General features: G+C 37.7%; 1 protein-coding gene across 9 annotated transcripts in view; it reads right to left on the bottom strand.

Annotated features, from left to right (window-relative positions):
• The window catches only part of foxp1b (forkhead box P1b), a 274,772-nt gene that overhangs the window by 236,212 nt on the left and 17,266 nt on the right, over positions 1-21,294 (bottom strand). For 6 of the 9 annotated variants that reach the window (XM_055022945.1, XM_055022946.1, XM_055022944.1 and 3 more), the window contains exon 2: positions 6,988-7,099. The gene's annotated coding sequence lies outside the window, so the exon portion shown is untranslated. The remainder of the gene's footprint in view (positions 1-6,987; positions 7,100-21,294) is intronic. The other 3 variants (XM_055022938.1, XM_055022940.1, XM_055022937.1) reach the window with 1 other exon arrangement.

The raw sequence follows: 21,294 nt of genomic DNA, 5'->3' as shown, positions 1-21,294 counted from the left end.
TGATACAAAAAAACTCATAATTACTTTAAAAAATGTTAATTTTTAGTCACCCAAGGAGGTCGCCATTTGGTCCATTCTGTACTGGAGTCTACAGAGTAAACACAGGAAAGCTAACTTTATCAGATTAGTTGTTTATCATATTGCATTCGTCTACAGTGATTTTAGTAGACAAAACTACTAAAATCACAGCTAATTATTTTTTATATCAGCTCTGATAAAATAAATAAATAAATAAATAAAGATTGAAATTGAGACGAATCTGGATCATTTCCCACATGAAAGAAAGGAGAGCGCAGTGCAAGAGCCGGAACATCATGAAGGACCTAATCTGTACCCCGGACATTTCTCCACAACACTTTGAGTCATTTATATCAACACAACTAACAAAGGCTCTAACACAGGGGTGCCCAAAGTCAGTCTTCGAGGGCCGGCACGTTTTAGTTCTCTCAAGGGTAGAACCAACAACCTTTTCAGCATTAGGGTGTTCTTTTTAGGCCTTCTAATGAGCCATCATTTGATCAGGGAGAGAACTAAAACATGCAGGATGCTGGCCCTCGAACATCAACTTTGGGCTCTGCTCTAACAGGTGATGGTTACCTTGACAAGCTAAAAGTAAATGCAGTGCTGCCGCTGAGACAGGCAGAGCTGGATGTTCTTTAAGAGGCTAACAGGAGCCATACGGCCTGCAGTACTGACACCACCGATCCGACCGGACCCAAGTGGTGGTCGCTGTTACCACCACACCAGACACTACACAGCACAGCTAATACCCAATCAGACACAGCGCTACAGACACTGGGAAAAACATCAAAGGCAAATGGCGCTAATGGAGCCGACTACTGGAAATATTAATGGAACACCGGTACTGAATGTGAAACCACACCAACACCAAACAAAGTTCGGACCCTAAACTGCTGTTACCTAAATGGACACACAGTTACAGAAGTGCTTACCAGATCACACAGTCTGACCAGAGGTAAGTGTCATTAATTGTTTCATTTACAAATCTGAAGGCAGCAGCAAAACACCAGCTGCTATGGTCAACTCTGTCCTCTTCCTCTGTTTGCTCCTCATCTTCATCACCTCTTCTGATTTCAATGTTCTGATCGATTTCAAGACGCTCTGGTTCAAATTAAAAAGGTTTCATAATGTTTAGTCATCACTGTTTTGGCTGGCAATTGGACCATTACACGTCATTTACCCATAATGAATTGCAGCGTGAACAACATGACGACATTCCTGTGTTAATATTATTTTAACATATATAAAAAAATAACTTACAGTATTATTACTGTACTGTTTTTACATCTAAGATAAATATTTCCCAAATAAGGTCTGTTTTTTATAACTAATCGTGGTTCCCTTTAAAATTGAAACCAGAAGACATTTTAAATATCCAAAATAAATAAACAAAGCCCCTGAAACAAGAAATAATATGGAAAGCAATGTTTCTGGAAGCAAAATTATCCTTCAAAAAAAGAGACCAATGTACCTGACTGAAGACTTTTGTCTTCCAGTCTTCCAATAGAAATTATCAAACTTGTTTTAATTCATCCTACAATTAACTGATTTATTGCAGCAGGCTTACCAATGATTGACATAAATTAATTAATAAAAAATTTACATACAAATGTTTGAATGCAACTCCTTATTTGGTCGAAACATTTTTACTGTTATTTAATGTTGTGTCAAAAATAAAAGAAATAATACAAAATACAAAATAAAACAAGTAGAAAAGGTATGTTAATGTAGAAATATAATTTTGAACTTGTTTCAAAGATATTGGATGGAGCTGGCATGCTTCTAATCAGGTATTTTTTAGTGATCAATGTTCACTGATCAGAAAAAAAGAGAAGTTTGTTATCTATTGCCAGAGAAATATCTCAAATTCTCTGTTGGGAATTGAACTGGAACTGTGTGTTTTGATCAGATGACACAAACAGTGTTAAAAAAAAAAAAGCACCTAATGTGCTTGTGTGGTTGTGTGACACTGTGCACCCGTTTCCCTTTCAAAAGACCAGATCATTTAGGTTGCATTATATCATGAGATCTTTCAACAACAAATTAATTGTAATAAGCTATTAATCAATTACTCAATCATATAAAAAAATTGGAATGAGCTCAATAATTTCCAATCTGATTGATATATTTTAAAGGCAGTTTTGTTTAGAGACTTCATAATTGATTTTATTTATGATTTCAGTTGTGTGTGGTTTTTATTTTCTTGTTATTTACTGTTTTTGATTTTTGCATTTTATTTTGGATATTAAAAATGTCTTCCAGTTAAAATGTGGGGTGTTTTGTACAAAATTTGCTTATTAGTCTCTGATAGGCTGAATTTTGTCATCATGTTAGTTGAAAATGGCCTCAAAATGACAATATTATTGTTTATCACAATCATTTGTGGAGCAATCTATCATCCAGCAAAATCTGTTATAGAGACAAGCTTAGCTGCAGTAATAAAGTCAACACTTATTTGAGTTAATTAATTGATTTTTATAAAGGGAAAATCAGCTAAAGATCTATCAAAAAGGGTGACCATTGCTAAATTTGTAAAACATTTCTTCTCAAGATGAGAATTTTGATTTACAGTGGTTGCCATAAATTTCAATTAAACTTTAAGAAAAGACTTACTGAAATGTTATTTTTAATATTTTCTCCACTGTTTTTTCCACAAGTGCGTCATTAAATATGGGTAAATTCCAAAATTTGATTAAATGAAGTCTATGAGCAATTTAGTGGTATAAATCACACTTCTTTAAGTAAGTGGCATGTTGAAAAGAAGCCTGCTTCAATAGGAAAATGTTTAAAGAGCAAACATTTACCTAAAAAAGAAGTAATAGTTGCATTTAAAATCATCATTTTTATCATTATCACAGTACTACTACAAAATGTCATGATAAAACTGTAACATATTTTCCTGGAAAATATAAAATTTTACAGCATAAACAATGCTGAAATTAACTATGTGTTAATACATAGCATTCGAAAAATGCTATAGAACAAATACGACTTAAAAGAAATTTTACTTCCTAATTGAATACCTTGAAATTGGCCCTCTGTCTTTAGAGAAACTCTTGCCTTTTCTGAAACTCCGCCTTCAATAAGTCATCACAACATGGCTCCTCTATTAACTCTTTAACAATGTTTTTACCAGCGTTTCTCTTAGAAGTAGCTACTTTAATGAGCTCAGCAGACAGCAGTTCCACCAGGTATTTTCCACAGCACAGTGTGGTAAAAGGATTTCACCAACATGTATAAGAGAATCAAGGTAACACTCCAGATGTCTTGTTCATGAGGGAATATATAACACTCAAAGGCAAACGGCACTAATGGAGCTGTCCTGCCTCTTTAAGTCCATATCGCCCTCCCCTATTTGGAATTGTATCTTGGAATCTGGAACGTTACGCTTTGCTTGCTGCTTATCTGAACTCAGATTAACGGGATGGCAAATAAAGTGTACATTGCCTCTGTGAACAGGATTTCAGCAGAGTCCTGTTCAGAGGGGCTAGCAGTGAGCAGTGTTGTCTTCAAGGCATCTTATTCATTGCCCAAGGAAAAAGCTCACTAGCCAGTCTGGCTGCTTCATAGGGCAGATATCTCAGTGTGCCTACGGGTGTGTCTATGCGTTTGGGTGTGTTTATGTTTTATCCTCAGGACCCCCAATTGTTGTTCATTTCCTGCACAAAATAAGCACATAAAGCACATTAAGGCCAAAATGTGCTCTTCCTCTGGCCTTCACCCTCATCACACCACTTTTCCGCCCAAGTGGCTAACCAAAGATAATTACACAATTAAAACAATTTTCCCCATCTATCTGTCAGCGTGATCTAATTCCCCCCAGCAGCCACATTCGAATGACGCTGATGGAGTTTCTCCATTCCTTCCCAAGCAAATTCTTTTCTCCCATATTTGATCACAAAATGCACTAAAGCACAGAGAGGCGCAATGGTTTGTTTGTTTATGGAGTTGTTGGGGAATTAAAGATAGGAGTTTATTAAAAGGCGTATTACAGTGGGAAACTGCAAGGTTAAATTTGATTGTTGGTTCAAATTAAATGTCAGCTGCGGGGAAAAAAGAAGTGACGACCCTCAAATTTTCACCCATCTTTTTTACCCATTTCTGACAAAAATGCAGCCTTATACTGGCTGACTGGGGCCAAAAGTGTTTAAATTGTCAAGAAAAGTTGCTAAAAAAAGCCAATTCTGTCCAGTTGCTGATCAGATAAAAGGCGTTTGCGTTAGACAAACCAACACAGGGCGTGAGGAGAAAAGGGAGGATTTAAACAGACCTTGACCTGGATATCCTGCACCTCTGTCCCCCATGTGTAGACAAGGAACACAGATTTAGAACCACTCCCACACAAGTTCAAGGGAAATGCTTACGTCTCTCACTCTTTTGTCTCGACAAAAACGACAGCACAAGAGGGTTTTTATGATTATGAGCCGACTTGAGGAGTGGAAACGCATATCCATTAGATATGAGTCTGCCTGTGGAATGGGGTTTTGGTATTCAACCACAACCCAGTGCCCCATCAGCAGAGAGAGAGAGAGAGAGAGAGAGAGAGAGAGAGAGAGAGAGAGAGAGAGAGAGAGAGGAGAAAGCTCCTGCCTTTTACAGCCAGCGGATCTCGGAGTCAGGCCGTTCGCCACAGAGCCCACAAATGAGGCGTTAAGTGTAGTAGCAGTGCACCAGAGCAGAGGGAGCGCAGAGTGGTGACCCTTTTCTCATCTGTGCTTGAGTCAGCTTCCCTTCCCTCCTATCACAAATGCTGGCACTCCTACAGAGGCCAGAATGTACCACAACAAGCTGCACCAGCTAACTACTGTCTCCACTGGAACAGCTGCTGAATGGAGCGGTGTTTCAGAGAGGAGAGCTGTTGAAAGATGACTCCTGCTTTCCACATAAGAATTTATGATGTTAAATTCAAAAATACTTTATTGAAAGTATTTGTTGCAACTCATATCAATTCAATGGTTGTACGAGTTCACCCTGTATTTGGCAAGTTGCTGGTTCGATCCTTCCTCTCTTGTCGTGTCCTTGGGCAAGAGTGCATGTGTGAATGGGTGAATGACTGTGTGTGTACATATATATAAAATTTTTTAAATTTATTTATAAGTGACGTGTGGTGAACTTTGCACCTCACTGCATGTCATAATGAGATATACAAATGTTGATAACCTGCATGTTATTATTTACATAAGAAAATTTGGAGCATGCGGACAACACTGAAAGGAAAAAAGACTATTCTTTTACATGTCATCCATAGCCGCACTGCTGCAATAGAATAATTCCGTTAACTCAATGAAACTTGGAAATGCATGTATTATTAAGTTTGTACTATGAGTAGAACTATCAGTCTGTTGCAGAAGTATAGTTTAAGGCTTAATGCTTATTTTGCAATTGCTAATAAGTGATTGCTGTGATACGAGGAGAAAACTATAAATATATTGCTGCACTTGACTGTATCTTATTCTGCAGTTGTGGAGTCACAATGTCTGGATCATGAGCGCCCCCTGCTATGAAGCAAAAAACTGCTTGCCACACCTCGAATCTGTTCTCTGCCATTTATGATCGCTTCTCCACACACCAAACACATTACACACACAGTTGGTGACAAAAACCACTGTACGTTATATACATAAGTAAAATTATGAAAAATCAGTTTATATATTAAATGTTTTTTAACCATTTTATTGGCGATGTACAGACTGGAGGAGCTGCTGTCATAGAATGACAGCCAGTGCAGTTAGCCAGAGGTTGTGCAATCCAAGGTGAGGCTCAGCTCGCTGCTGCCTCACCAGCTGCACTTCTGAGCATTTGAATGGAAAAATGCAAAAATTTTGCGATTTTGAAGAAAACAATCAAAATTGGTTAAGATACAAAAAAATAAATACTTTACAACAGGTGAAAATAGCAATATAAATTATTTTATCATTATATTTTTCCATTATGACTAACACCCCTGACTGGTGTACATGTGCTCACATTATAGACTTTATGCAAAGAGTTCATCACAGAAGCAAATTTTTAAATTCCTTTCCAAATAACATCTCATGAACACCGAACTGACATGAGTTATGGACAGGATGCTTTGGAGTGTCTGGTTCAGAGGCACATTCCTAACCATTGGTTGAAATGGTGCATTTAATTCCAGGAAAGTTAGAGGATTAAAAGCACAGAATAGAGAAAACTATAGACTTTTCAATGTTGTTAATCCATGCTGTCGCAGATTCGATTCCCAGCCTGGTGACCTTTGCTGCATGTCTTCCCCCTTCTCTCATTACCCACTTTCCTGTCCATTCACTATCAAATAAAGGCCACTAGAGCCAATAAAACCTTTTAAAAAATAAGGCAACATGTACTAAAGTTTCTGTCATCGAAGACTCAGACTCCGTGGTGTGTAAATGAATTGTTCATTCCCAGTCAAAGAGGATTGGAGGTCTGACTAGAGCAACACAGAAAGAGAACACAACCTGACAGAGATTTGAAAACGGAGTGATGCCAGAGGCCTGCTGGGACGGTTTCATCACCGCACTTGACCCCCCTGCTACTGGGCATGGCAGAAAATGGAGGTGTGACTCAGTGGAGATATACTCCTCTTCACAGTCAGAGATTTAATTGCACACAGATTCCATTACCTCTGCACAAATGTCACATTCTCTTCTGATCAGGGGGTACAGAAGCCACTGGCAGCAAGCAGTCAGACTTTAGAGCATTAGAGCAGAAAGGGTTCAGCCAATCAGGGCTCTCCGTGCAAACAGAGGTAAGCAGAGGAAAAAGCTTTGGTAATGTATCACCAATATATGTATAAGAGATAAAGAAGATTCAAAGTCTCAAAACAGCTGATGGGCAATGCCTTCTACAAATGTACTAATAATAATATCTTACATTTCTTAGTCTGGCATAACAATAGCTGATCAAGCCAGACAGTGATAAACTGCTGTACATAACCAGAGAAAGCTTAGTGGGTGAAGTGACACATACATTACTTGAGTTGAGTAGATTGGTGCTCCATTACTCCAATCATTGTTCAGCTCTCAGTCTTCAGGGGCGGGGCCACAGAGGTTTGACAGAGGACACAGTCACCGAGAGAGAGCTAGTGAGAGAGAAAGAGAAGGAACGGGAAAGATATAACAATTACAAACAGGAAGTGAAGGGTGGGGAAAGCCCCTACCCTGGTCCACTGAGCCCATATATATCAAAACTGTACAGAAGTAAACGTGATCTTAGTCACCCACAAGAGTTTAATATGTTATGACACACTGATTCCTTTGGAATCTCCTGGCCTACATGCATGTAAAGTTATCTTGTTTTTAATATTTAAGCAGGTAAAACATGTAGTCACCAGAGAAAAAACTAGTAGTGTGGCTTCTGTCAAAACTTTGTTAGAATATGTGAAAAATACCACCAAACAACTCTAAAGAGCTATTTTTATGTAAGTTTTGTGCATTCTAATAATATTAAAATCAGAAAGAAAAGATTTTGGGGTTCTGGACTCTTAATTAAGGGCTATAGTAAGAGTCTCTTTTGCAATTTATTCATTTAATATTAAACAGCCTATATTTTATGAATTCACAGATTGTTGTTCTTCTCTAGTTTTTTTTTTTTTTTGCGCAATAGTGGAGAATGTGATGAAAGTTGTGACATTTAAGCACAGAAATGGAAATACTTGAAATTTGAAAAATAAATTTATGAGAAAATACTTTTAAATAATAATCAGGATTTCCTGATTTTTCCCTTTCTCTCAGGAAAACACACAGAATGAATCATATTGAAAACATCACAACGTTCAGTTGGAGTTAAAAATAATTTTAAATTAAAGTTAACTCAAGTTAACTTTATTTCAGGACAGAGCTTCAAAATTAATCAATATTTTAGCATGGTAGAATACTTTCTAAATGAAAGATGATGAATAAACCCACCTTTATTTTAAGTACAGTTATTTACAGAGGTCATTAAACGTGCAGTCTTTCTAAGACTCCGCCTTCAGGAAATCAATTGAGAACATGGCTCCTCAATTAACGTTTTAATGAATGTCTCATTGAGAAGTAGTTTATATAATGAGCTCAACAGATGCACAGTTCCATCAGGTGTTTGCTAATTGCTGCTGGCTAGTATTGTTCCTAGCCAGTAGCAATAATAAGGAGAGGCTGCTGTGTGAGGAGGAAGCTCAGAAACTGAAGTTCTGAAAAGGAGCTTCATCCCAGAAAGTGAAGGGAGGTTTACTCAAGCGTTCAGCATAACTGAACGGTTGCCACAGGAGATTAATGGATTTCTCAAACCTTTAATCTCAAATTAAGGCAACACTCCAGGAATGTTTTTGATGAAGGAATGACATTAAAACATGATATAAAACTCAAAAAATTCAATTTTACATAATACTGTCCCTTTAAAATAAAAGGAAATCTTAAAACTGTATTTTTACAGTTTTAAGTTTCCAGTGCATGTATCTTAGTACAGTAGTCCCCAAACGTTTTATTATGGTGGACCAGTTACAACATGAACGAAAGCTCTACAACATGACCAAAATGGAAGAGGTATGTCCCAATGGGAGACGTAAGAAATTGCTGATTGGACTACAGCTCATCTTTACTTTTGAACTGGAAGTTACTCTGGCTTTAATGTTCATTAGAACGTTAAAGATACATGGCTTTGGTGAATGATGCAAGTCTGAATTTCACTGAAACTGAAATATGACCAAGTCTGCAGAAAGTCCTGAATCTTCTTTTAAACTTTGTCTTCAATTTTACTTACTTTTTATAGCAAATGCATGAAAACGTGTGGCAAAAAAATTGATCAAATTTTTTAGTGTTGGATTTTTTTCAACATTTTATTTTCAGGAAAAATTTAATTCATGATAACAACTAATGAAGCCCTGAGCTTGTTTCTCTGCAACAAGACGGTCCCATCTGGGAGTGATGAGAGACAATGACACCTGAAGTGTTGCTAATGCACAGGGTGGTCTTTATGTTGAGAAGCAGTTTGAAGGCATTTTTGCCTCATTAATTATTCGGTCACCATATCATGAAGACTGGGCTTGGAATGTGGGAATCACCTATCGGGATAAATCCATTCTCCTGTCTTTTCTGTCGGCCTTTTTCCCTTTGAAACTTTCCAAAGACATCTGATCTGTTTTTTTTACTCATTTTGCAGCTTGTGGGCTCAATGTTGGCGCGCAAGACATAACCGAGAGAATCCAGTTAAAGGATTTTCAAAATAAAAGATCCTCCAGACTAAAATAATACATGAAACGGAAATATTTAATTATTTCTTGCACGGCCCGGTACCAGTGGCGCAAAAAGTGGGTATGTACTGTATGCATCGCATAGGGGCTGCTGCTCCTGTTCTCACTAAAAGCAGGAAGATAGAGACATAACAGCAGTTTTAAAGTCCCTCCACTGGCTCCCTGTAGCTCAAAGAATAGATTTTAAAATACTGTTGTTAGTTTATAAATCACTGAACGGTTTAGCACCACAATACATTAAAGATCTGTTGTTGTATCAACCTTCCAGACTCTCAGGTTCTGGTTCTGGTTCTGCTCTGCATCCCCAGAACCAGAACCAAGAGAGGAGAAGCAGCTTTCAGCATCTATGCACCAAAATATGGAACAAACTTCCAGAAAACTGTAAAACAGCAGAAACCCTGACTTCCTTTAAATCTCAACTAAAAACACACCTGTTTAGAATTATATTTGAAATGTAATATGTAACAAGGTATTGTTGATTCCATGATGCATGACTTTGTGTTTTTGTGTTTATAATGTAAAGCACTTTGAAATGCCTTGTTCCCGAAATGTGCTATACAAATAAAATTTGATTGATTGATAGGGGCGCTGCACTAGAGGGCGCGCAAAATAAATGTGAAGAATTGTTTTTCTAGTCAGCATTTTATGTACTTAACCACTGTTTGAGTATGAAATGATCAACAGAGGAACAGCACTGATTAGGCAGCTCTCCCAGCCGCTAGCTCCTTCCCCTCCCATACAGGTAGCTTGGGCAACATCCATTCAAGAACGCACTGAGACGGGGGTTTTTTTTTTTCTTTTAGATTTAAATTGTAGTAATGAACTCGACAACAGGGAGAAAAAAAGCTCCGGGGCACAAAACAGAAAACAGAAGAAGGGGACGGAAAAAGATGTTGGAGAGACGAAGAAAAGCTTTTCAAAGTAGCTGAAAGACGGAAGGTAAGTTATGTCAGTGTTTCAACAAGAGAGTTGTAAATATTCAGGTTAGCTTAAGCTAGGCTAAAATAACAGGCAGTTGTTGTTGTCTCCGCCTGTATTGAACCGATACAGGACACGATTTATTCCGTATTGCTATAAATGCCTGATAGATAAACTATCACACACATCTCAACAATTAGTGTAATAATAATGACCAAAAGAAAACATGGAAAATATTAAAGTCAGCTAAATTGTAGTTGCAGAACCTAAATAAGACCCCCCCAACCCCCTCTAACTGACGCTGTTGCCTAGAGATGAACACTGCGCAGCCGCGGTGAGCTGCTGTCAACCCGCGTCTTTTTAAAATGTCCACCCAGTACCACACCGTCCTTAGAAGCAAAACGTCTGGCAAAAATACAGACAGCAGTGGGAAGACGCACATTCCAGGCCAAATAATCAGTTACTTTTAATAGGGGCATTAAAAAATGTGTCGGCTGTATTCATTGGCACGCAGTGAGATGTTTGATATCAACAGAATGGGTCAGGAGAGGAACACCGCAGACCCGTCAGAACCTAAAGAAGGATTCTCTTCATCCCTCAATCATCCAGAGACCGAAAAATAATAGAAATGGCAATTTAAAGAACAAATAGCTTCATAAATAAATTAATAAATATTGTGAAGAGAAACCGTTGATTTTTTCTACATTAAAAAGGTTTGCGTAAGAAAAACATTGATATCTTCTATAAATACAGTGTTTTGTGGTCAATATTATTTTACCATTTTATTTATGTGGGTGGCCAGTTTGGATAAGCCTTCCTATCAAGATATAAGAATGATAGAAAACATGCTAACAGAATGTCTCAGACCATAGGCAGGACACAGGCAAACAGAAGGGACTCATGTTCGCGTCCCACTTCAAAAATATGTAGTTGCGCCCCAATTGGTGGTCCGCGGCCCAGGGGCTGGGGACCACTGTCTTAGTGCACTTGAAAAAGGATAAAACTACTTTACAAGTAACTTTTGGAAAAATACAGGAGCTTATTTTTAGTCAGTAATTCTGTAATATTCATGAAAACATACTAGTTCTACTGGTGAATTATTTCACTTGTGAACTGGAAAAAATGGTTTGTTTTACTGAAATAATCTGACAGTGAAACAACTACTTACCCTAATGGGTTGGCAAACAAAATTATGACGATCTTTGGGAAACAGGCTTAACATATAGCCTCCACCCTAATAACAAACCCTATATTTTATTATGTGACATGGCTTCTCCCTACAGAAATGGGCAATGCACCTTGTCATGAAATGTTTAAGACAAACCAGACAAACAAGCTTGTGAGAAAGCTCAAAAGCAGTCATCTGAGGCCTGGTAAACAGGCGGAAAGATGTTAATGATGTTCTTATACAATTCACATCATGCAAAAGAGGAGAAGGAATGGATGTGTTCTGGTTTTGTCCTTGTCCCAGGACAAAAGTGCGTCTTGTTGCCCCTCTGAGATATGTGCATACAACTTTACCGTTTAATGTGGTTGTGTTTGGAACAGAGCAGCACGACAATTCAGCTCCCAGTTAATTGGGCTGTATAATAAAAAAAAGTGTCAAAAACCCAAATCCATAATGCCACTTCAAAGTTAGGCCAAGCAACTTGGCGTGCCAGACAAAACAAACCGCAGCCGCGACGTCCCAACTCCTCATAACTCAAAGGGAGTGAAATTCAGCTAATCCACATTAGCATAATAGTTGTTTTAACAGCCTGTCCACATTCCTGGGCCCTCTGTTGGCCTCAGATGAGACCCTTCTGATTACTCACTGTTGCCTGCCCAAAAGAATGCTGATCTGAACAGAGTCCGTCTCAACACGGATTTATTTCATCAAAGCAGCACCAGAAAGGCATCTGCTGCACAACTCAAATGTTTTACTAAGGGTAATATCGAGGGGCAACGTGGGCTTTAATGTTAACTCTGGAGTTTGGAACTTAATTGCAGATGAACAAGCGCTTGAACGTGGAAAAGTGGCTCATCTAGTGCTATTTGTCAATAAAAACACTGCATAAAACCTAAAATGCTACCTTCAACAGTAAAGTGCACCCATTTTGTTGCTTGCTTTCTTGCTATGCCAGCTGCTCAGCACTCGCTCATTCCTTCTCTGGATAACATGTGTTTGTAATTTTGCTCTCTCACTTGAATTAAAAAAAGTGGCTTTTGTGGAGGAACTCTTCATCCAGTAACTTTACAACTCATGTTAACTGCAACTCATTTGTGAGTTCCGAAATAAACGAGGGGATCCAGTAATACCCAGCTTCGAGTTGGTGTCCCCAAAGGTGCAAATGATGGTGTCCGCAAAGCAAATAAGCACGGTTCACCTGCTGCATCTCATATCTGTAAATGGCAATAACTAGTGCAAATCAATAACTCTCCTCCAACTCAGGCTATTAAAACTAACTGAATGTCAAATATGAACAAGAATGGAGATTAAAATGTTCCACCATCCTTAGGGATGGTGGAACATAGCAACAACAGTATTTAGATGGACATTTCAAATGTTTAGGGCTGCACAGTGGCGCAGCAGGTTTTTACCTTATAGCAAAGAGGTTGTAGGTTTGATTCCTGGCCTGGATTCTTGGAGGGCATGGAGTTTGAATGTTCTCCCTATACAAGCATGGGTTCTCTCAGGATACTCCAGCTTCCTCCAATAGTCCAAAAACATGACTGTCAGGTAAACTGGCCTCTCTAAATTCTCCTTCGGTGAGAGTCTGTGCATGGTTGTCTGTTCTGTTTCTCTGTGTTGCCCTGCGACGGACTGGCGACCTGTCCAGGGTGATCCCGCCTCTCGCCTGAAATGTCTCGCTGGGCTCCAGCAACCCTCCAGACCCCAACTATGGTTAAGGGTGTAAGAAAATGATGAATGGAAGTCAAAGGATAACTTGATTGAAAATAATTTAACACAAGTTGTGAATTTTGAACCTTTTATTTGATTACATGCTTACTTAGTTCCATAAATGAGCAAAAATATTGCCTCATCTTTATTCCCACAAGTCCAGTATTATTTCATTTTGTTCAGATACTTTTTCCCATTGAAATGGGAACATAAACTGGACTTGGACCATCAGAGTGAAAAAGGGTTTCTTACTTTGATTGAGATTTCTATATATTTTTAAATCAAATAATGTGCAGGTTGGAATGAGCATAATTTCTACCATATTTGGTCATAAAGATATTTCATGTAAAATTTCCCAAATGATAAATTAAATATAAATAAATAAACATCTGAATAAAACACCTTTTTATACAAAACAAACTCATAACAATAACAAAACAAACTTCAGAAGGGCAGTATTATGTGATTTCCAGGCACATTTTATAGCTCAATCAAGTAACTATCTTATCTTCGGTTGTCCTAAAAATGCTGTTTATATGTCAAATATGACTTAAAACAAATTTTACTTTGATAATTAACAGAGGAAAACGAGAGACAAAATGGGACCTTGTAACAAACTGTCTGAATCGCACCAATTGCCTTGAGAATTACTCGAATTGTACCATGGGTTCTTAATTTCTACCATATTTGGGTTCTTAATACACCCAAGAATGGGTGTATTAAGAAATGGAAAGTTTTAGGCTGAGTCAAAGAACAGATCTTAATCTTACCAAAGTGTTGGGAAGGAACATGAAAAACATGCTGTAAATGGAAAAAAAGGTCAAATGTTTTACAGCTGAAAGCCAGGAATGGTCCAAAGCTTCCTGAGACAGATTTTGGAAACATGTACAATTATTCCAGTAGCTTTTAGTGGGTAGAAAGCCTTAGTTTAGGACTCGGCATTTGTTCTAGGCTTTTCTAGGCATTTGCAGAAGGAGGAACTGTGCCTTGAAGGGTGGGGCTAGGTTCACCGAGACGTTTTAAACAGCTGAATGGTTGCCATAGGACTAAAGAATTTCTCAAACATCCATGAAAAAAAAAAAAAATCAAGGCAACACTAAAGGTATATTTTTGATGAGGGAATAACTTTATAACATAAATCATGTATAGTGTCAAGGTTTGGGAATACTTTGCTGTAGTGCTGGGAAGCAACACTACAGCTTCCCAGAAAGCTGTTGTCTTGAGTTCAAGGCAATTCAAGGCAATCGCAGCGATTGCCTTGAATTCTTTTAATTCAAAATAATGTTTTAAGGGAGGAGTGTCGCCCATCTTTGACATGAAGACGCTGCTGGAGTTAGTGAAGTAATCCAGCTCGTCAGAGAGAGCATCCACAGCACATGATATTGGCACTGTATTCGATCAATGGCTTGACCCTCCAAGTCCCACTGCTTCCAGTACCTCATCTAATAAGAGCCAATCTTTGGGAACACCCCCCAGATGACCCACTCTGCTAAGGGGACTATTACAAGAGAGTGGTCTTTCAGGACCGACCGCCCAGTTGACCCAGCAGACTAAAGACGTGGAGGAGATCCACATGATTTAAACTCCTCCCTAAGACGTGCTGACAAGGTTACAGGGTCATTGCAGACATTAACAGGTCAGTGTGTGGCCCACTTGGGAACAATTACTCCCAGTCACAGCTAAGTGGACACTTGATTGAATACGACAGAGGCAGGACACACTTCCCACAGATAACAATCCCTGAAGCCATTTAGGATAAAAAGCTCTTGTGATTCAGCCTTTATGAGCAAAATTCATCTTCCCCTTTCCCTTTTAAAAGAATGCAAGAGTGTGATAGAGTGGCACTCTTTTGGGAGAGATGAGTTGCTCAAACCATTTACCCTTTTCTGGTTATGACAGAGAAACGATTACAAGGTGACTGGGAAAAAAAGCACTAAGCAATGTGATTTTCATTTTTCATTAATGGAGAAAACAGACATGGCTTATCTCACATTTTTGACCTGCACAAGAAACATTTTTAACCATCAGCTAAACTAGAGCCAATGTAAAAAGGAGCTGCAGCTCACCACATATTTTATCAATACAATTAGATTGCAACTATTAATGCAATTTCACTCATCATTTGCAAATTTTTTAAAATTTTCACCTGTCATTGTAACTTTTCCACAAATCTGACCAAAGACATAGTGGTAGGCGATAGAATTTTATTACAATACTTTACAGCACAATTGTGAAAGCAATAACAATTATCATCATAAAAAGTATGTATCACTTCTTTTTTAGGTAACTGCATGACACAGCATTTACAGTGCCAGAAACATAACATGAAGCACTTGAAAAAATTACCATTTGCTGCACAGTTTGGTATATTTCAGTTCAGTCAACACAAAAATAAGGCGACCCACACATCTACTTTCTGATGGATAATCAGTCGAGCAGGTGTTTAAGTTAGCTAATCAATAACCACCAGTGTTCAAGCTATTACTTCTTAATGATCACAAAATAAACATCAAGCCTGAACATTCAAAAAACATAAAACTGTAATGGACTGAATATTCTGTTGGGTGTTTTTACATGTGTTTTTCTGTTTTTTGATATTCATTCCTAATTCAATTGCACATAATCTTTGCTCTGTTGGCTGTTTGTTGGTTGCCATGGCAATGGGTGTGCATGTGATGTTAAGCAGATATAGACTGAGGGCAAAAAAAGATCACAACTGGTTGTAAATTATTCTTCACTTATTGTTCTCTGTTTTTTTCCTCTGGACTAATTGCATCATTTGTTTGTAGAAGTTGGCAATATTCAAAGGAATCATCAAATAGGATGAAATATTTTATAAAGCATAGAAGCCAAAGTTTATTCAATTTTAAACTATGGTTCCTACAGCAGAAACGAGGTCTAATTTAATTATTGGCTAATATACAAAATTTATTCACTTAGTCCCATCTTGCATCTTGACAATACTGACAGAAAAAAAAACTGTTTATAGTTCTGTATGATATAGATATTTTACATATCCAAACATCGGAAGTTTTCTCAGCTTTAATTCAAGCCACATTTTATAAAAATTTGGAAAAGAAATATGGAGGCTACATATTGTCACAACCACATATTGTCACATGTGGTTGTGACAAAAAGTGTCACAACCACTTTTTGTGACAAATTTCTGCTCACCCTGTTCTGCAACACTATGGGTTTGTGGACATCACTAAATCCTTAGTAATGGCGTCAGCAGGCCACAAGCTGTACCGGCTAATGGGTGATGTCCAATTGAGTACGAAATATATATTGGTGGTCACTCGGCTACTTAACTGCCACAACCAGCCCAAATAAATCTCACTAAAAATCTTGACAAGAGTAGAGACACAGATGTGACTTTGAAATTAATTACAGTTAATTAATCACTGATGTTAGTACAAGTTATGCGCTTTTCAGGACAAAGCAAATTGCTCTTTTATATTGGTGAATGATTTAATATTACATAATTGCCACTGTTAAAATTGTGCCTGCTTCCGGAATGGTCTCCAGTCCAGCTGCATTCACACTGTTTCAAAGTTCACTTCAGCTGGACCGAGCCTGAGGTTTACAGCGGATGAGAGTTCGCTTTTCAGTCCATTTTGCAATTCTAATTTGCATTCACACTCCCCAAACAAATCAGACTTTCTAGACAAAAAATAATTTGAGTTTGATTAAAGCAGGCTAAACAGGGCTTGTGTGATACATCCTTAAACTGACAAGACTCATTTATTAAATAAAATGGCATGGCATTCACATATAAGTTTGGTCTTATTCTCGTCACAAAAACAAAAGTCATATTATTGTGGGTCTATAGCCCTCCACCCCGCTTTCTCCTCCCTCTTCCTCACAATGTGCTCCCACCAACTTGTGACACAAAGTTACACCCTTGACCCATGGTGAGATGTTTTATAGGTTTTGTTAATACAGCTTATACAGCTTAATCAACATGAAATCATTCTTTTGCATTTTGGCAGCACCTCAGGGCATGATTGTATTTGAGTAAAGGGTACCATTACAAGAAGGTAGTTGAAAATGTTATTTTTACTATGAATATTAACCATGTTTAAAAAAATTGTCTTTTTTGGGAAGGTTATGTGCAGCAATTTTAACTTCAACATAAAAAAAGTATAACTTGGGTCTCAATTTTTTGAAAATGGTGCCACATTTTAGGCTTCGTCAATCACAAAATACATCATAAGATCTTGGAGGGACAGATATCTCCTCTCTGATTAACTGAGTGGGTGCTGCAATTTTTGTGCATGCATGTGTGTGTGTGTGGTGTGTCCGTGTGCGTGCGTGAGTGTGTTTAACCCTTGAGCTACTGACAGTCTGACGGATCTCCCACCACAATGACTAAAAGTTTGCCTGGAACATCTGGCGTCTTATGCATCCATGAAGTAACAAAAACAAATACTTAGCGTGTTTCATCATAATGTGTGGGTTTGACATGTAGTGTACTGGGAAGGGAAAAAACTAAGCAGATTTTTTTTGGGTAGCTACTGCAGATAAAATAACAAATTTATATATAATGGTCAATCTTGTCCCATAGTTTCTCATAGACAAACAGGTCTTATCAGTTTGCCAGCACATTTGCCCTGTCTTTGCATAAGCTGAGTGACGTTTGTAGCATTGTTTCCTGTTCTGTTTGGGTTTTTTTTTTTTTTTTTACAAGGGCTTTGTTTTTTTATTTTGTACATTTAAAAAAATCAGTCCGACATTCTGCTGTTGTGGTTGATGCTGCAGCTGTTGGTTGTTAGTGACTGGAAGATGACACAGTTCACAACTTCTCCAGAAAACAAAGCGCCTAAACACAGCTGCACAGAGCAGAGAGGAGGCTTTCACTCCTTTATATTTTTAAATGAGTAGATAAACAAATCAGTCCACTGATAAACCGATATCACTCCTGAGGCTCTGTTCATTACTTTTCCACTTTTTTTCTAAGAGAAAGGCAGGATGTTAAACCTTAGCTGCATATAATGAAATAAACAAATACATTAAAAAGGAAACAAGTTGGAGTATCTGTGTTGTTTCTTTTCAAGCAGATGTCTGTTTCGGTTAGGGTAGCCTGATATGGGGAAAACATGCCATATTACTGCGGTGATGATTACTTCATATTTTCCTCTCTCTTCTCTTTCTTTTCCATCATTAACATTTCCTTTCAATTCCCCACAAGGTTCAGCATCTCAGTTACTGTGATCTACATCAGGTAAGGGGATAAACAGCTGTGGAGCTCAAGCCAACTGTCCAGACAACATGCTAAGAAAAGATATTTTTCTCGGGGTGAACCGATAAATCTGCCCCGATTTCCTTGATTTTTGAGAGATTAACCAATCTTATCTACCTAAAAACCTGCCACTTTCCTCTTTTCCTCTGCAGTGAGAGAGGGATGACTGACAGACCACCAGGTAACCCCAATGTTACTTAGTAAGTTTGCCCCAATATTTAGTGACTTTTCAGATGTACAGAAGAATTGGTATAGGCCGAAATTGGAATTGAAATGTCAAGCTTTTTAGTGATCTTACAGAAAACTGCATTTTCTGTCCAATTAAACAAATTTTAGTACCAAACTAAAATAACCAGAGTAAGATAGTTTTTCAACGCAGTCCAACATAACATTGCACTATATGAAAAACTCAAAATTATATTTGATTATTTTGTATATTCTCATTTTAAAAATTGGATTAAAGACTGCAAGAGACCCATGATTAGTTGTAGCTGTCACCTTTACTCTCCAGCTTCGTTTTATCTACAGGTGGGTTCCATGTGAATGTCCTCTGGGACCCATTTTGATCAAGCAGGTAAAACTCCAGACACAATAACTTGCATACCCCATTGCTTGGTTCTCCAGTCACCAAAATATGAATGTACAAAACATACAGTGAGGGTATCAAGATGTTAACCACATGAAATCCCATTTAATACCCCAACATATTAGCCGCCTTACATCCGTTTACACCAAAGAAATCTCCTAGTGCATCGGACATGGCGCAAAATCCATAAACAGACAATAAGCACATTGTAATTATGAACGCCATCTCTTGAATTACTTGTGTCAATTGGGGATGGCCAGAGCTTGCTAATTGTCAGAACAATGGTGAAAGGATTCAGGGAGAAATGGAAGGAGAGCCTCAGGGGCCCTGACAAAAAAAAAAAAAACAATGTATTCCGCCGTCTCCAAGCGTGTTAGAAGAGGCAGAAAATTCAACTGGCAAGATTAACAAGAACAACCCAAACAGCCTTAATCAGCAGGGATGAACTCCATCCAAATCATTTACACTAGAAAAAAAAAAGAGTAAAAACATTGGAAGTCTATTGCATTTTGAATATGATTAAAACTCTTGTTCCTCTAACCTCATTTTCAAAAATAATGTGTTTATTTGCTGCAAATCTTATACCACCGGACATAGGCATTAGAACTGGTAGGTATGAGGGTTCATGCGCATTTGTCCCAATAAGTATTTCTATGCATTTGTGAAAAAATATTTTATTCTGAAGTCTTGCACTCGCGTATTTTCATTTTGAAGGTGCAACATGGTGCCCTCAACACAGCACTTCCTCCCTAGTCCCTGCACCCCACTCTGAAGAGCTCAGAGTGTATGAGAGGCAGGAGGAAGCAGCGGGAGTCAGAAACTCCCTTTGAATGAGGTAAAACAGCCTGTCAGGAATATTGATTGTTTATAAAATTTGGTTAAGTCGATTTAATTCTGGAAGAGATACATGTCCAATATTTTACTGTTAACCTTTGTCTAAATGTTAGCTACAGTAACCAAGGGAGTAAATGCAATCTCATTATAGTGGGGACCATAAACAGGGAAATTTCTTAAGAGCAATTTTGGAGGGGGGTAAAGGGGGGTAAGGTAAGTTACAGTGAAATGTAACATCAAATGTGATTTAAAAAATTTTTTAAATCACATTTAAAAATTTAAATGTGATTTTGGTCCTGCAGCTTGTGTTCAAGCTGCAGGACCAAAACTGACTAGTAAGTAGCAATGCATAACAAATGTGTTTTTCTAAAAAAAATTTACACCCATGACTGTAGTGTATTTTCATCACAATGAGTCTGAAACAGCAGTAAAATTTGCCTTTTTTGTTGTTTAAAGTGTAATGGTAGTGTGAGCAATGGACACACCACCTGATCATTTATTTATCAACATTATATTAGATATTATGTGTAATATCTCAGCAGGAGAATGGCAGTGCTCGAGTAGTGATGCTGTTGAAGAAAGGTGAAGAGACCTCATGTGAGAAGGGTCAGATGAGGTCTTCAATTACTTTACTGAAATATGCATTACCTGGTTTTAAGTTTTAAATAAACTAAAGAATTGTATTATAAAGAGAGCAGGTCAGGGGAGGGATTGCAGAGCCAGGTGAAGCTTCATGATGTGAAGATATAAAAATCATATTAATTATGATTATAAAAGGAGAACAGATGAGCACTGATGTCAGGTTGATTTTTTTTTTTTACTTTCCAGTAATTTTTTAAATTATTATTATTTCCACTCCATCTATAAGGGTAATGTTAGGAGACATGAAAATAGGAGAGCCTGAGGAGAGGTTTTAAAATAAATGAGTGAAAACTTTCACTATAAGAAATAGGTTATGCAGTAAATAGAGTTGACAGCGTCTGAGGTGTCTAATAATGCATACATCTGCAAATCAGTTGTTGAAACTCTCATTATGCATGACAAATACATACTTTTTTTATCTTTAGTTAGTTCACATTCTGATACTGTACAGTATTGTAATGTTTGTTGTAAATACATGAATTCCATGCAAGGCATTCATGTACATTCTAATTAAACTTTTCTAGCTGAAAATGACAGGAGATAAAAACATTTTGGATTTTTTTATCCCTCATTCTGTTTTTAACCCTTTTGAGAGCCATGACTCATGTTTGGTAAGTTATTGAATGCAGGGCTGGGAAATGAGACGGCACACTGAGTTATCAGTGAAGAGCTAAGGTGTCTGTTAGATGTGAAAAGTATCATTTTTATATATTTTGTAGGACAAACTGTTGCACTGATGTAGAGTTGTTCAAAAAGAACAAACACTGGGTTTTTTAAGACTATTTTTGTTGATCAATCTTCTATGTTGAGTTTAGAACTCCTGAGTCCTATTTTAGTAGCTGTGTTTCACTTAAGGATTTATAAAGATACAGTCAGTTCAATTGCCATTCAACTTACAGCATGTCAATGCATTTCTCACCAATAAGCAAATGTATTTTGACCAA

Source organism: Poeciliopsis prolifica, unplaced genomic scaffold (assembly GCF_027474105.1).
Source record: "Poeciliopsis prolifica strain line A6 unplaced genomic scaffold, Auburn_PproV2 SCAFFOLD093, whole genome shotgun sequence".
NCBI classification, from domain to species: domain Eukaryota; kingdom Metazoa; phylum Chordata; class Actinopteri; order Cyprinodontiformes; family Poeciliidae; genus Poeciliopsis; species Poeciliopsis prolifica.
This window is presented reverse-complemented; position numbering and strand designations above follow the sequence as displayed.